The sequence below is a fragment of the Typopeltis vanoorti genome, chromosome 23 (genome assembly GCF_054136105.1).
Source record: "Typopeltis vanoorti isolate ZY-2024b chromosome 23, IOZ_Tvanoo_1.0, whole genome shotgun sequence".
Taxonomy (NCBI): Eukaryota; Metazoa; Arthropoda; class Arachnida; order Uropygi; family Thelyphonidae; genus Typopeltis; species Typopeltis vanoorti.
Window position 1 is genome coordinate 56,881,579 of NC_143571.1, and position 16,675 is coordinate 56,898,253.

Consider the following 16,675-nt stretch of genomic DNA (forward strand, 5'->3'; position numbering starts at 1 on the left):
AAGTACGGGTATTCGATGACTTGGCTTTTATTTTATTCACTGCTTGATTAACATAATAAATGCAGCTTAGTTTTGCGGCTAAGAGTTGTCTATGAAGAATGAAGTGAATTGTAAAGATATTTGGAACTGCTTCTTTTATATGTGCTATAAATCTATGGTGACGACCAATCATAGCTGGTGCTTATCAGTTGCACAGGTAATAATATTTGTGACAGGAATATTTTAGCATTAAAAAAATCTTTAATAACGTTAAAAACTGTAGAACCTTTTGTGTCAATTTTCAGTTATTCAGCAAATAGGAACCCTTCAATAATTGTTTCATTAGTACAGTAAACCCTCGATTTAACTGCACGAATAGGGGCAAAGGGATGTCCGTTAAATCGCAAATTTTTTTAAATAAAAATATGTATAACAATTACTGTAATAACAAAAACAAATGTTTTACACGCAATTTTCAGACTTTTAGATGAGTTAATGTGAAGTTAATGTTCGATGTTGAGGCGCTTGGTTTAGGTAATCCTGCTTTGAAAAACCTATCAAGTTTTTTTTTGAACTTTTGAATTGTGCTGTTTTTTTATAATTAACTCCCTAAAATTACGAAAATGTGTGTAATAAAACTGCTGCAGAAAGTCACTCCACGCGACAAAAGAACCAATTACAGTGCGATTGGTGTGATCACGTCCTAATCATTCGCCGAACATGTTTTATGAGCGGTGACTCATTTATGTCAGCTAAATTACTATAGTGTTTTCCAACATATGATGACCTATTCGCCAAAATTTGTTAAAAATAACAGGAAATATCAATAGCAGAAAATAACCTGTTAATTTAATTATAAGCAAATCTTGGTTAAAAGCATTTTAAAATTAACAGGGTGTTAAATTTCACATGTGACATACGAACCGGAAATTTTGTCCGTTAAATCCGAAGTCCGTTAAATCGAGGTCTGTCAAATCAAGGGTTTACTGTATTTATATAACACACATAGGCCATTAACAAAGTTTTGTTGCCAGGTAAAATTGTCTCACCGAGTTGCAAAGAAAAATTTATGGTTTATTAAATCACCACAGTTTTATTTCAATGTCCTTTGCAATTTCGTCAATTCTTCTTGATGCTGAATTATTGCTGAGAGGAATTGACGATCATATTACTTTTAACTGGGCTTCATCATATCTAAAACTTTATTTATTGCCAGTAAGATGAGGTTTCGCCAATAGTATCTGGTTTTCCACAGTTGGCAATTAATTTTGGAAGATTGTAAGATGCAACAAGTCCCTTCTCTCGTTGGTTACTTTGTTTTGCAACCCAGGAACGATTTTTAAATTTAGTCTTTAATTCGCGAAAGTACTCCACATCCTTTTTTTGCTTTATTTGGATGCTTTGTTCTTAAGTGCTCAGTCATTCTCGAAGGCTTCATTCCTTCGTTTGAGAAATTTTTTTTTTTCACATATTAAGCACATTTATAGCTGCTCATTATTTATAGACAGAATAACTTCATATTTTAAATATTCACTTGCATATTGAAGACGCTTTATGTTTTCACTCCTTTTAATGGGTTAAGCAGAATAAAGCTTATAAAAGTAGTGGTCTCTGCTAAAAAAAAAAATAGCCAAATTAATTATTTTCAATTTAGAAAATTCAGACCAAAAAGTAGTCCAATTACTTAACTTTCAATGTAAAAATTCTAAAAAATAAGTAACGAATACACAATATCAGCGAAGTGCTCCACACGATACCACAGTCTAGTTTTAATCTGTAAACCAGGATTGTCATAAAGGCGTTATGAAAAGTAGCAGATAAAGCTCATAAAAGTAGTGGACTCTGCTAAAACAATAGCCCAAATTAATTATTTTTGATGTAGAAAATTCAGACCAAAAATTAACCCAATCAGTTAACTTAAAAAAAATCAGCTAACGCCTTCTATTCCCTAATAGGGAGTAGGCAAGGCCTTTATATCCTATCTAGCTTTTGGAGACTGAGTGAGCAGTTCAGTCTCCATCGGTAGCCAATTAGAGATAGCTGGCCCATGTCTATCACTAATTATATGAGGCTACTGATGAAGAGACTAGCAACCAAGTGCTTTCATCTCTTGGTGCCTACCTCTAACAGGATATGTTATTGTCTGAAATAATGTGGGTACTACAGTCGATTTTCTTGAGTTTACGGAACGAAAAACCTGAGTTTCCGGGAGGAAAAACCCGCTTTCCCGTGCAAGAGATCAACTAACTCGGGAACCGGTCGAAGATAGGCTTAGAAAAAGTTCTTCCAGTTGGCGACTAGACTTGAACCTAGGTCTAACTTCGAGCGGCCAAGCGCAGAGAACGCAAGTGCCACTTCAATGGAGCTGCACAACTTTCAATGTAAAAATCCTAAAAAATAAGTAGCAAATAAATTTCAACACTATTTGCCAGATATACAATATTCTAAACAGTGTTGCCAAACATAAAATATAAATAGGAATGCTAGATTAAATACGGATTTCTTTTGCTTCTATTATATTAGAAATATTATAATTACTGAGAAGTAATATCAGGAATCATAATCAAGATACTAGAGAAGTTTGTCAAAAGCAAAATGCAGGAATGGATAGAATAGAGAGAAATGGGATACTATATGGGGAAAATGGTTTTATGAAAGGTAGGTCGTGCATCAGTAACTTGCTCACGTTTTGTAATACAGTGAGAGCTGAGTTAGATAAATGTGATGGGTTTACAAAGATACTTCTGGATTTTGCAAAAGCTTTTGTTAGGATATCACATTCATTTATGAAGTAGATAAGATGATGATTGATATAGCGATTATTCAGGAGTAGAGTCCAGGAGGCCTATGACTAGGGGACCTGCCACATGGCTCCGTTTTTGGGCCACTACTATTTAATTTATTCATTAACGATATAGAAAGGATTTGAGAGGAGGTATTCAGTTGTTTGCCAATAATGAGATACAATGTAGAGCAATAGTTAATACAGATTATGTTAAAATTTTGCAGGATGATTTGGATAGACTGGTAGTCTGCAAAAAAGAGAATGGGCGTAAGTTTAATGTGGCAAAGTGAAATTAATGTGTCAAAGATTATGCATTTTGCGGTAGAAATATTCAGCTGTGTACCATATTGATAGAACTATTCTTCAAGAAATTGATGGAGCCAGGGATTTGGGGGTGTTAGTGGATAGTGAGCTAAACTTGAGAGTGTATATTGCAAAACTAGCTCATCAAATTACTTGGTTACTGAAGAATACCCTGAGGAGCATAGGCAAGCGGGTTATTATACTTCTTCATAGAGCCTTGGTAAGACCTCATCATACTGCATGCAGATCTGGCCACATGGATTTCTTGGGGGATGAGGAGGAGGGAGAGGATCCAGAGGCGAGTGACCAAGTCTACATTGAACTTTTAAGATTACTGCAATCTTTCTCCATTTATAGAAAAATACTTCATCCACAGGATTCCGTTCTTGGACAATGCTATTTATGTAATCAATATAAATATATAAAATATATAAAATAAAATAATATATAAAAAAACTCTATTTATTTAATGTACATTAATGATATAGGAAAGAATTTGAGAGTACCTATTCAATTATTTGACGAGGATGCAAAATTGGATAGAGCAATAGTTAATACAGATTATGTTAGAATTTTGCAGGATGATTTGGATAGACTGGCAGTCTGTGCCAAGCAGAATGAATGTCACTTTAAGGTGGTAAAGCATTAGGTTATGCATTTTGGGGTGAAAATATTACCAGCTGTATAATACATAGATGCAAATGCACTCCAGGAAACTGACAAAGCAAAATTTGGGAATGATAGTGGACAGGGAGTTAAAGTTTAGAGAACAAATAGCAAAAGTGGTTGAAATAGCTCATCAAATTACTTGGTTACTGAAGAATAATACAAGCAGAGACATACTGGTTATTATTCCTCTTTTTTGAGCCTTGACTATTGCAAGCAGATGTGGTCACTGGATTTCTTGGCAATGACGAAGAGGATCCAGAGGTGAGTGACCAAGATGGTAGCAGGTCTATGGAATGAATCTCACGAGAACAGGTTGAAGACTTGTGGACTACTGAAATAAGTTAACAGACGAAAAAGGAATTATGTGATTGAGACATACTGAAAGGATTTTACAAGATTAACCACATCGACGTAAATTTGGGTGAAATATATCACTTGCCATACACTTCGTATTCATTATATGTTTCAATGTAATATCAATGGTATAACTATTTTAATATGCACTTCGCCTCTATGGTAACTTTTACGTATACACACATCACATTCGGTTGGATGGTTAATACAGAGGAAATATTTTAGATATGATGAGAGAACTTGGGGCCAACTCCAGAAACTGAACAAGAGTGTAATTAGTAGAGGTGTCAAAACTAGATTTTTTTTTTTTTTTTTGCTTGGAGTGTAGTGAATGAGTGGAACAGGTTTCCCAGAATCTCTTGTGAGTGCAATGATTGCTAATGAATTCAAAGCAAAGTATGATAGATACTGCGCAAATATTGGATAGTGCCTAGCACGATGTTTAGGGGCCTCGCTCGATGAGTCTAAAGATGGCATGGAGTAGCCGATAATAATAAAAATAATACTTCTTGAAGATAAACACTGATTGCCAACCGATTTTAGAAAATGAAAGAAGTTGGTGGATTTTTAGATTCATTAATGAAGGTACCAATTCAAAGTTTAATTATGGACACTCAAAAATTATTTCACTTTTGTTTTTATTTTAGCATGGTTCTTTCCGTTTATGCAAGCATCATATGCTTGCATAAACATGCAAGTGTAATAAGTTGGCCGTTATAGCTCCGTGGGAATGAAGTTTGCATCCACAGAGCTAAGCCTCCCTAACAAAGACCGTTCTCAGTTCGTTATTATTCGACAAATAGAACATTTTCGAAGAATTTCTGAGAGTGGTTCACATGTTAATTAATCTTTGGCATGAAATGATGAGCGTTTTCATCTTGTAAACACAATAGCATTCACTATTTCAGACAATAAACTGCGTACCCATGGTGAGGACCACGAGATTGCAGCAATTGTCAGCCATACTCTCCTCTCCAGGTGCTGCAAATTGAAGTCATTAATAGTCTTGGGCTAGCTATTCTGTGATTAGCCAAGGGTACATGCTAGCAGTCAAGTGTCTTCAAGCGTTAGTTAAGGCTATATATAACCTCGCCTGCTCTCTTTGGTCAATACGAGGCATTAAAAGATAAATACTCTGGTGTCTAAACTTAAGGACGAACATTATATCTAAATATTACAACCGCAAATCCAAACGAATCAGCTTGTGACAATTTGCATAGCTGATGATTTCTAGTAGAAAGCGTGCACACATTCAAATTTTCGAATCTTTCGCAAAGGGCATGGTAACTCTCAACAGGATAAAGGCAAAATGCTGCGCTTAGCGAATTGTGTTTAAAGGAAGTTATTTTCGTGAACGAGAAAAGTTGCAAACTTGGATTTCTTGTAAGGTCTCAAAGACATCATTTAGATGATTTCACTCGCGGAAGAATGATTGGAAAGCTTGAAGAAAGCCACAGAATTACCGATATCGCCAGAGATTTTGGAATCTCACTTAGTGTTGTGTCCAGGATCTGGACAGCCTTTCAAACCAATGGAATGTGTTCCAGACGTTTGCTAAGAATTCGCCCTGTAAATAATCGCAGTGAAGTCGAATATAGCACTAAAGAAACAGGCAATAAAAACACAAGTATTTTTCTATTGAACGTATAATCGGGGCACCTCTTGGATTTACTCTCTCTCTCTTTCAGAACATACTACATGGAAGAAATTTTACCACATATCGTTTATATGTTTTTCATGGCGATTGGTACTGGTTAGAAGCTCTTTGATATTTTTTAGGTCTTGTAAAAGTTTTTATAGTTGTGCTTTGCATATTCTTTTGATCGTATGTATTTCTGCTTTATGTGCTAGCCAATCAGCTTTGATTTTCTTAGAGCGCTAATTAACATTATTTTGCAAATTTTACATTGAGCTTCAGTTTGTTATTATACTCAAACTTAGTTTACACTCCCCCCCTTCCTATAGTACCAAAATCTCATTAGTGTTATCCAGCGTTTATTTGTCCTATGCAGTTGCAGTATTGATGATATTGTATTGTTTTCAATTTAAACTACTTCATTCTGTAGATCAATTATAAATTATTATTATTATCATCATTATCTGAGACCTGGGAGTCAGGGACTCATCGAGGGCGGCTATAGATCACCCAAACCTGCTTTCATACATTCTCTTAAGTTCATTGGCACTAGATGCACTCATTACCCCTAAAGGCAAAGTATTCCACTCACTGCTCTGTGAGAGAAAAACCTACTGTCCGACACAGATACCAGATCCGTGGCTGGCAGATTGCCAAGAAGAATCAACTGATGTTGAAGAGGGAGAAAGGAATAAGGCGATGTAGGAATTCGTCACCAACACGCGATATCACGTGCTTTATTATGTAAATTTTTCCAACTGTTATACAAGAAAAATAGTTAATACCTTAAAAACCAGAATTTCCATAAAAGAAAAGCTAATTTGTATAACAATAAACACTCATCCCACAAAACGCATTGATTACCCTATTACGAGAATGGATTCGCCTTCTTCTGCCATTCCCAGAAGTGTCGAAGGGTCAACATCTGTGGTCGGACAGTAGCTCTTACCCAAGGCTGTACTTATACTTTTCAGAACCCGAGACGCTAGACTGCTCCGGTACCCCCAAGCTTATAAATTGATAAAGACATGGGAATGTAAACCAATTAATATAAACTAATCCTTTAGGAATTATGACGATTTTAGCAGCTTAAACTCATACAAGACCAAGGCCATGTTACATAGTAGAAGAGTGCATGTTACCATGAAATTTACATATTGCAATATTTTATAAAAATACCGCAATACTTCTGATCCAGCTCTTATATCCATAAGTTAAAATTGGATGGAATACAAGACAGTGTTCAAACCAATTTTAACTTATGGATCTGAGGGCTGGGGAAGAAGTAAAACACTTGACCAAAGACTAGAGACTGAGGATATGAAAAAGATTAGGGACATTGAACAGATGGCATCAATGGCAATATCATATTAAAAACGAGGATATTAGGAAACAGCTTGGCATTGTCAGCATCCATGAATGCTTTAGCAGAACTAATCTCAGCTGGCATGGTCACTTAAACAGAATGGGAACGGAAAGATTAGCAAAACAAGTGTTCTCTGTCAGATTGGCAGGAAAAAGACCCAGAGGAAGACCAAGATATGTGCATTGATTCAGTAAAAAGTGCGTTAAAAGATAGAAATATGAGATCTGATAATGTTGGAGCCTTGACAGGGTTACATGTTAAAATTACACGGGACAAAATTACATGGGATAAAATTACACAAGGATGAAATTACATATAGATAAAAATACACTAAGAAAAAATTACACAAATTTGAATATTCACATCGAAGTTTTTTACTTTAGAGTTTTTAAATTTTTATGATGAATTTTATATTTATTTTTCAGATAAGAGTTCTGTTAATTTTGTAATACTTTATAAGACCTACCAGTTGACTTTAAATCGATTAAAATATTATTGGTATTTTGTTGTCAAATTAAACACAAACTTTCTTAATATTGCAAAAATTACTTTTATTTTAAAAAATAATAAAAAACAAACACTAAGTCATATAAGCTATACAACGTAAAAAATCCAATCCTCTATTAGAGTCGTAATTTTGTACAATATTTGAAATACGTTGTTTTAACCAAATGTACCTACGACGTCCCGGGTTTCGTTGACAAGTTAAATGCTGCAAATAGTTTGTATGTTATAAATAAAGATAATTCTTTAACAATGTTATCCAAAAATTTCCAAACAGATCGATGGGTTCAAATGACTGATTGGATTCATATAGAGATTTTAGTCCACATTCATTTACTTTGCATATAATGGATTGTGATAAGTGGAAAAAGCAGCCCCCAATTTCGATGTTTTCAAACACAGCACGGAAAGCATTCAATGCTGCTGTTTCAAAATCGGTCAAGATTTTTCGTGGTCGAGTTTGAGGAAGTTTCTCCAGTAACATGTTCAGCATCTTCACGTATATTTCGTCCTTTATCCCTGGTAGAAGAGCCAGTAGACAAGGAAAAGCGACACATGAATCATATTGGACATGGATACTGAATAACTGATAATATATTTCTGGAACCACTTTAAATGTACCATCTGCTAGCCAAACATTAACTACAAGTTGATCTAGAAGTCTTGTGACCAATTAGTATTATACGTTCTGGATCTTCTGTCCCGGAATCATGAATAATCCATTTAGAGTAGTTCTCTGGTATTTCAAAATTTTTGTTATCTGGATTTGACGGAACGTTTCCGATTGTTTTAGCTTTGGATTTATTTAATCGCCTCGTCATGGAGCTTTTCTTCGGTATGGTATGCACATTTTCAATCCGTCTGATACAGTCACTAAACTGTTAGCTATAATTTCACCATCAGTTGCGCCTGGATTCGACATTTTTCTTTTCATTTGATTTGCAAGTTGATGAGCTTCAGATTCAAAAGTCCTATTAACATGACAGTGTTCTGAAGACTCACGGATTATCTTGCTGTCTCTGGTATGGAGCAGCAATCGACAATGTAAAGTTCTAAACTTTGCTCAACGCCAATGAATAGTTCCGATAGCAGTTTCACGGTGACGAACAAACTCGAATGCTTTGTAAATTATAATTTGACCACCTTTATTACTAACGCTGTACTCAAAATCAGCCATGGGTAAATTAAAATTTAATTTAAAAAATTAATCACGAAATTTATTAACTCACACGTTATATTACGAGTCACTAAACTAGAACTGAAGAATGTAAGACAAAAATTTACTTATATACCTTCACCCAAACAATTCTTAGAAATTCTTGAGCAGTTCATGGTGATTAACAATTGTCGATTGGTTTTACCTTAGGAAATTATTCCTTGTAAATCTGAGGTAAGTACTAATTAGGGCAGTGGTCGATATCGACCCCCAGGGGTCGATATAACATTGTTAGGGGTCGATAGAAAAATATAAGACATCATTGTAGGTGTAATATTTAATTCGGTAAACTTGGATTACCTCCATCCTCAATGACAACGCAATTAAGAGTGAATCGTGGGAACAGTGACATGAATAAGACCTTTAAGATAGGGCAAGGTCGTGAAAATAGTTACGGAGTCCAATCATGTAAGCCAAAATGACGTATTTACCAATAAACGGATGTCGCTGGTTCCGGGGAGGCGTGAGAGGGATTGCAACACGTGCGTGGTTGCTTATTTACTTACACGTATTCGATCCCAGTTCTCATTTTTGCACATCGACATACAAGTGAGCGTTAATGTTCTAAAATTCATCAACATACATATTATAATTCAATCGTTATTCATTCACGAACTAAACTTCTCTATGTTAAAGAGTTAAGCAAGACTGGTATTTTGTACATCATATATATACCTATAGGAAGATTGTATTATTGTTATTTTGTTATCTAAATTAAATTTAATATTTTATATATTATTTACCTCTCCTATCAAATATGTAATGTTAAGAATGCTGCAAAAACAAAAACATATCCGTTTGACGTTAAGTCGATATAATAATATATACTATGTTACACATGCAAGAAACACTGCAACTATAAAATAATCTAAAAACTCGCAAAGCGTCTTTTCTGCTTGTTCTATTATAATTACGTAATAGTAAAATAGAGGGGATCGATAGAAAGTAAGAAACTCTTGAAGAGGTCGACGGTCAAAGAAGTTTGGCGACCCCTGAATTAGGGTATCTAATTTCGTAATTTCGAAATTACTTGTGTAAATATTTTCCTATTTTTTTCTTCGTGTATTTTTATCTATGTGTAATTTTTTTGTTTATTTTCTTAATTTCGTAATTTCTTACTTCTGTATTTTTATCTATCTGTAATCTTTTCTTTGTATCATTTCTTCCCTGTGTAATTTCGTCCTCGTGTAATTTGTGCAGTACAATTTTTTCCTGTGTCCTGTAATTTTGTCCTGACACGCCTTGACAGGTAACAGACTGATTTGGAGGAATATTGTAGCTAGGAAGTTAGTAATGACATAATTTTTTATGCAGTACTAACATATCCTGTACACCCCTTGAGAGTATATATCAGGAATTAGATAATGAGGAGGAGGAAGACATTGATATATAATATGCTAAAATATGAGATGAAATGAATTAGTAATAATAAAATAATAACAGCTACTTGGAACACGAGGATTCAAATACAAAACAAAACACATGATTAAATCTAGTTGAGATTAAATATATCTCGAATTCCTCACTAAAAAGGATTACGGAATATTTTTAGGGAGAGTAAGGAATGTAATCTAGATATCCAGTCATCTAGAAAAATTTGGGGATTGTTTTCTGGCCCCAGATTTTAAGATTTACAGTACATGGGATAAAAAAAATTCTAAAATTCTATATAAAACCAGGGCAATATAGTAATTCCTTAAGCATTTCAAAAAAGATATTTTCAATGTTTCTCAACAATTTAAGAGTTGGCAAAAAATAAATTTCAAACGATCTAGATTTACCTCAATTACTTAAAAGAAAAATCAAGTTAAATTACGCTTTACATGAAGCAATGAGAGCCTGTGTAGCTCATTAGATGTGGCGTTTGCATATCACAGCACTTGACCACACGAAGGAAGACTTTGTTTCGAATCTAGTCGACTACAAAGCCTTTTTTGGACTGATTCCCGAATTAGTCGATCTCTGGTACTGGCAAGCAGGTTTTTTCTCACTATTCCTAGGATCTCATCTCAGCTCATTACCTCATCATAACTTCCTCTAGATCTCTTGCTATCATATTTCATCTATGCTAGATGGGCAGCCCAGTTTCGTTTGACTTTTTGAATAACATCAATATTTGCGACCTGTTCAATATCTGATCCTTTCTTTTACCTTGTAGTGTTTTTAATTTTCAAATTACTTCTATTGCTCACCTCACACTAAGTTTTATCAAAGACTAGGCTTGGGTGGCATATGGGCAATATAATGAAATCCAATACAGTACAGAGTAACCCAAGCATACTCAATGCTTGGGTTACTCTGTACTGTATTTCTAAGTCCTGCCTATTGTTGAAAGATATCATTTGTCCCAGCCAGGTATATTCCAGCATGTGTTCACTGTTCATGTCATCTAGCACAAGAGGAATTTTTGAGCTATTAGTGTTTTTGTAAAATTGATTTCAAGTCAAACCAGTCTACTTATTTGGTTCAATTCATTTTGCCATCAATTCAATGAGTTTTCTGCAAAGATGGCAATATCGGCAAATCAGTCGTCTAATATTATTACTGATACTGCGTGACGCCTTCGAGAACTCATCGCGGGAGAGCACTCTATTCTGCTACACATCATCTTGCCCTCTTCTACAACTTAATTCTCCAAATACACACATCGACACTACTACTACCATCAGCTGTCCGTCACCAACATAACAGTATTTTTTGTCTGTAAATTGCGTGTGTTCAAATGGAAAATTTGCTTGCAAGATGGGTGGAAACTTAAGTTTCGAGAAGAAAACCTGCTACCTCCATATGAAATCGGCTACTCACCTTCAATTAAAAAAGTCATTATAAAGATTCCTCTCGTCACAACGACAATTGAACGCAGGTGTTCTTGTCGAAAAGTGCAATGTTCTGATATTTTTCAAATTGCGCTATGGAGGCGCTCAACACATTTTATTCTGCATATAGCTATAAAGTGTGTTCGAATTCAGCTGCAAAACGTCTAGAGGCAATTAGATCATCTTGGTTAACAACTTGATTAGGAAATAATCTTTCATTCTGTGCACCATTACTTGACTTTTTACTAAACATGGGAAAAGTTACCTGGCCCAGACACTGGAAGAATTGACAGATTAATTTTTTTTTTCTTCTGGATTCAGTGGGTAATGGTGGAGCGACTTATTTAATTCCGATAACGAACGAGACTAACCTACTAAACAAGGGACGCATCACAAAAATCGGTTCGTCTTCTTAGAGGGAGACAAGCAGCGTTTAGCAACGCTGCTCTTAGATGTTCGTTCGGGGAAGTAAATGCACTACACTGAAGGAATCAGCATGCTAGATTGAATTAGTTTGATATTTTAAACATATTTTAAAAGAACGAGATCAGTCAATTTAAGCATATTAAGCATATTGACTGATCACGTTTTCACCAGTTTTTCCATATTTTTATTCTTTTGTATGGCATTCTCACTTTCTGTGCCACTGACCTCTGGGTAAGTTTGTACACTGTAAATAGAATTCGCGATTTGTTCCCCACAAGTTGACTGACGACCAAAAATTTATCGAATTGAACACTGCAAGGACTCAAAATTCCTTGAAACGATCGTCACTGGTGATGAAACGTTTTAAGTGTGAGCACGAAACAAAGCGCCAGAGTTCTGAGTGGAGACCACCAGAAGAGGGGTATCCGAAACAAGTTGCTTGGAGAAGTCAAAAGTAAAGACAATGCTGATTTGTTTCTACGATTCCAGGGGCATTATCCACAAAGAACTCGTTCCGCCTGGCCAAACGGTCAATGGTTAGTTTTATCTCGAAGTTTTGAAGCGATTGATAGCGAGAATTCGTCGCGTATGGCATGAATATCGTGATGCAAGCAGCTGGTCACTTTTGCACTATAATGCAAAAGTGACCAGTCTCTGTCTCAAACTGTCTCACAATGTTCGTTCGAACATTGTGAGACAGTTTTTGAACAAAAAAAAAAAAATTGTGTTGGATCACTCGCCGTATTCACTTGATTTAGCACCCCATGACTTCCTTCTCTCCCCCGAACTTCATTTTCCGATGAAAGGAAAGCGATACACCATTGAAAACGTTCAAGCTGCAGTAACCACGATCCTCAACAATATCCCAAAAACCGATATAAAAAACTCATTTAACTTATTAATTGACCATGCCAAACGCTGTACCGAAGCTGATGGAGTATATTGATTGAAATAAATGATTTGAATAATTATAATTGACGTGTTTTATTTTATGATGGCATGAAGAAAAAGTTAGAATACACTTTCCTATAGAAATTAATTGCTATTTTAAAATTCCTTCTATTGTAGGTTCTTTTTTCGATATCAATCAGTTTATCCATCTCTGGATGGAAAAATGGAAGCTTTTATTATAGTCATTGTCTAATTTAATTTCAATGGCCCACTAGGCAAATGACAAATAGACATAACCACATCAGTGGCCTATGTTGTTGCAAAAGTCATTAACTTCTGTATCACAATCAGAGCTTGTTGATTCATAGACCTGAATTACAATGATTACTTTACCCTCAGATATTTTAATTTTCAGAGGTTACAAGGCCTACGCTGTCCATTTCATTGTTTCCAGTGCTTTTTTCTGCTCAATCAGAGTGTGTTGTAATCCTTAAGGTAAGACAAAGCCCTTTGGTCGGCAAGACCTGGGTTCAATTCCCATCCATGACGTGAGGAACCTTCATCTGGTCTCTTTCGACTAAAGGTGAGTTAGCCAGTCTCATACAGTGGTAGAGGGTTGTTTCAACCCGGAAACTCTGGTTTTTCATCCCTCAGATCAGGCAAATCAGCTTGTGAACACACACAGAGATCTACACTCAGAGCTCCGCCAGTACAAAGACGGTTGAAAATAGGGGTACCCCTACATTAATAAATAAAATAAAACCTTAAGGATTAACACTAATATTTAATAATAAATAATAAGCTAATGCTTTTTTTCCTTTATAGGGAGTAGGTGAGGCCTTTTAACCCAATCTAGCTTTTGGAAACAGTGGGCAGTTCAATGGCCACTGGTAGCCAGAAATAGCTGGCCCATGACCATCACAAATCATAGGTGACCACCAATGAAGAGACCGGCAAGCAAGCGCTGCTATCTCTTGGTACCTAACCCTAACAGGATGTTATCTGAAACAATGTGGGTTCTACGGTCGATTTTCTTGAGTTTATGAGACGAAAAACCCAAGTTTCTGGGAGAAAAAATGTGCTTGCCCGTGTCAGAGATCAACTAACTTGGGAACCGGTCAAAGAAAGGCTTAGAAAAAGTTCCTCCAGTTAGCAACTAGACTTGAACCATAAATCTATCTTCAGGCAGCCTAGCAAGATGCAAGTGCCACGTCCACCGAGCTACACAGGCCTTTTACCTTGACAATTAGTCATGTTTTCTCTTTATGCACATTAAGTTTGTGCACTAGCAATTTTTTTATGATTATCCTGGTCTATCTAAACCAATATGTGATCCTTATTCTGGGTGACAGCCATGCCAGTACAAGACTTGGTTTCTTGGCTTCATGTCGAAGAGTTAGTGTTATTCTTTTGTAATCAAGGAACTACAGTCACTGCTTTGGAGTTTTTACTTTCAGATGTTGACAAGCTGACACCTTGTTTATCCTAACTGAATATAAGGTCAAGCCACAATCATATACACAAATGGGGAGAAATGCCTTTGAGGCTGTTCACATTTCCACAGCCACTATTAATTCTGACGTGTTCCATGTGTCACAGATCACCTTCTCTAATTATGGGAAGTTTTTTCATTTTATCAATGACAGGTGCCACTACAAAAATGTTCCTGTCATCTTGGAGCAAGGGTATTTTGCAGTAATCAATGCATAATAAATCCTTTCATTCAATGGTTTATGTCAATCTACTCAAAAGACTGCAGAGAAAATATAGAAGATAAATATGAACATCCATACCCATAGTAATCCTACTGAAAAATTACACACACAAACAATTATATGAGGTGGTAAATAATATAATAGAACTAGAATGAGATGAATGCAATCAGATTACTATTAATATTTGATGTAAAAAAAAAGTGGAAAAGCAACTGGAAAGATATCTCACTCACATGGTGGTACAAATGTGGTAGCGGTGACTAACAAAAATATTTCAGACAGCTAAGGCATAAGTGTCATGAAATGTTTGCTTATTTCTTTTAATAAAAATATGAATATATTAATATTCAGATGTTAATGATATCTTGGTTGTCAATGTTCAAATATGTAAAATTTTTTAAAAAAATATTAATGGGCTATAGTGAATTGGTGCTGCTTCAGAAAGTTGTCTTGCAACAATTCAATACATTCCTTTATTATGAGTTTTCAATGCTATCAAAATTTCAATATTAAGTGTGTAGCTGAGTGGAAATGGCACTTGAATCTTCTGCACTAGGCTACACGAAGAAGTCGAGTCGCTAACTGGAGGAACTTTTTCTAAGCCTTTGTTCAACCAGTTCCCGAGTTAATTGATCTCAGGCACAAGCAAGCGCATTTTTTTTTTCCTCTCAGAAACTCTGATTTTGTCCTGTAAACTCAAGAAAATTGACAGTAGAACCACCCACATTATTGCAGATAGTAACACACGCTGTTAGGGTTAGGTACCAAGAGATGGCAGCACTTGTTTGCCGATCTCTTCATTGGTAGTCACCTATAATTAGTGATAGTCATGGGCAAACTATTTTGGATTGACCATGGGGGTGGACATTGAACTGCCCGTTCACTCTCCAAAAGCTAGATAGTGTTAAAAAGCTTCACCTACTCTCTATAAGGGAATAAAAGGTGTTAGCTTATTATTATTACTATATTATTCACATCATACTGATGATGATGATATTATTCACATTTGTACCTCTGATGTTGTTTTTCATTCTTCATGTTTGGTCCATTGTGTTCTGTCAGTGTATAATTTCCTATCGCTTCTCTTGTTTACTAATTGTAACATGATTTGCTAGGAAACTGAGTTTGTTATGTTGAAGATTTTGAGCTTTTAAAGTTTGTAATAGTGAGCTTAAAATAACATTGATTCTATGGAATTTTTCTGGAGTTTGTTACAACACATCATTTCATTAGTGTTCACTATAACACATCTACTGTACCTATCGATTCTACTGTTAGTACCACTAGCATCTGCCTTTGAAAAAATACATTTTAAAACATGAGATCTGAAAATCATATCATAAACGTAATTTAGGCATTTCAGGAATTTAGAGCTTCTAACTATGAGCTTCATGAAGAAACTGTCTACTCCAGATTTCTCACTCATTTTTATGACAAATACATCAAGCTAAGACATACATGCACGAGGCGATAAAAAATCCTCAGCCATTCACAACATCTATATCACAATGGGATTTTAACCCAGTGCTTGTTAATTTGGAAGTGGAGATGCTATCAGCCTGATCCAATGCTGCTCATATTCTCCTCTGCAATGAAATAAGTTATTCTGCTATCAGACAACCCCTCCACAGATTTAAAATTCTCAGTAAGAGTTCATCAAATGGATCTACATTACTATTATTAATATTATATGACACCTCCAGGGAGTCCAAAGACTCATCAAGGGAGAGTGTGCCAACAGCATTGAACAATTGATCCCCTTCCAACTACTAACTGCGCTCAAACTTGCTTAACGTTTTGCGTGAGCCATTAGTAGATGCTCTACCAATCGACCAACCTTTGCTACATATTAGACATAACCATCAAAAACACCAATAATTTATATTTTAAATGATGGAAAATATAATTTGAAAAGTAACTCACAAATTATTTAATTATATCTAAACTTATATTTATAATCACAATTGGTTGTATGGTAAATTAATAGCAGATATATTTTTGTTGATAATTTTTAT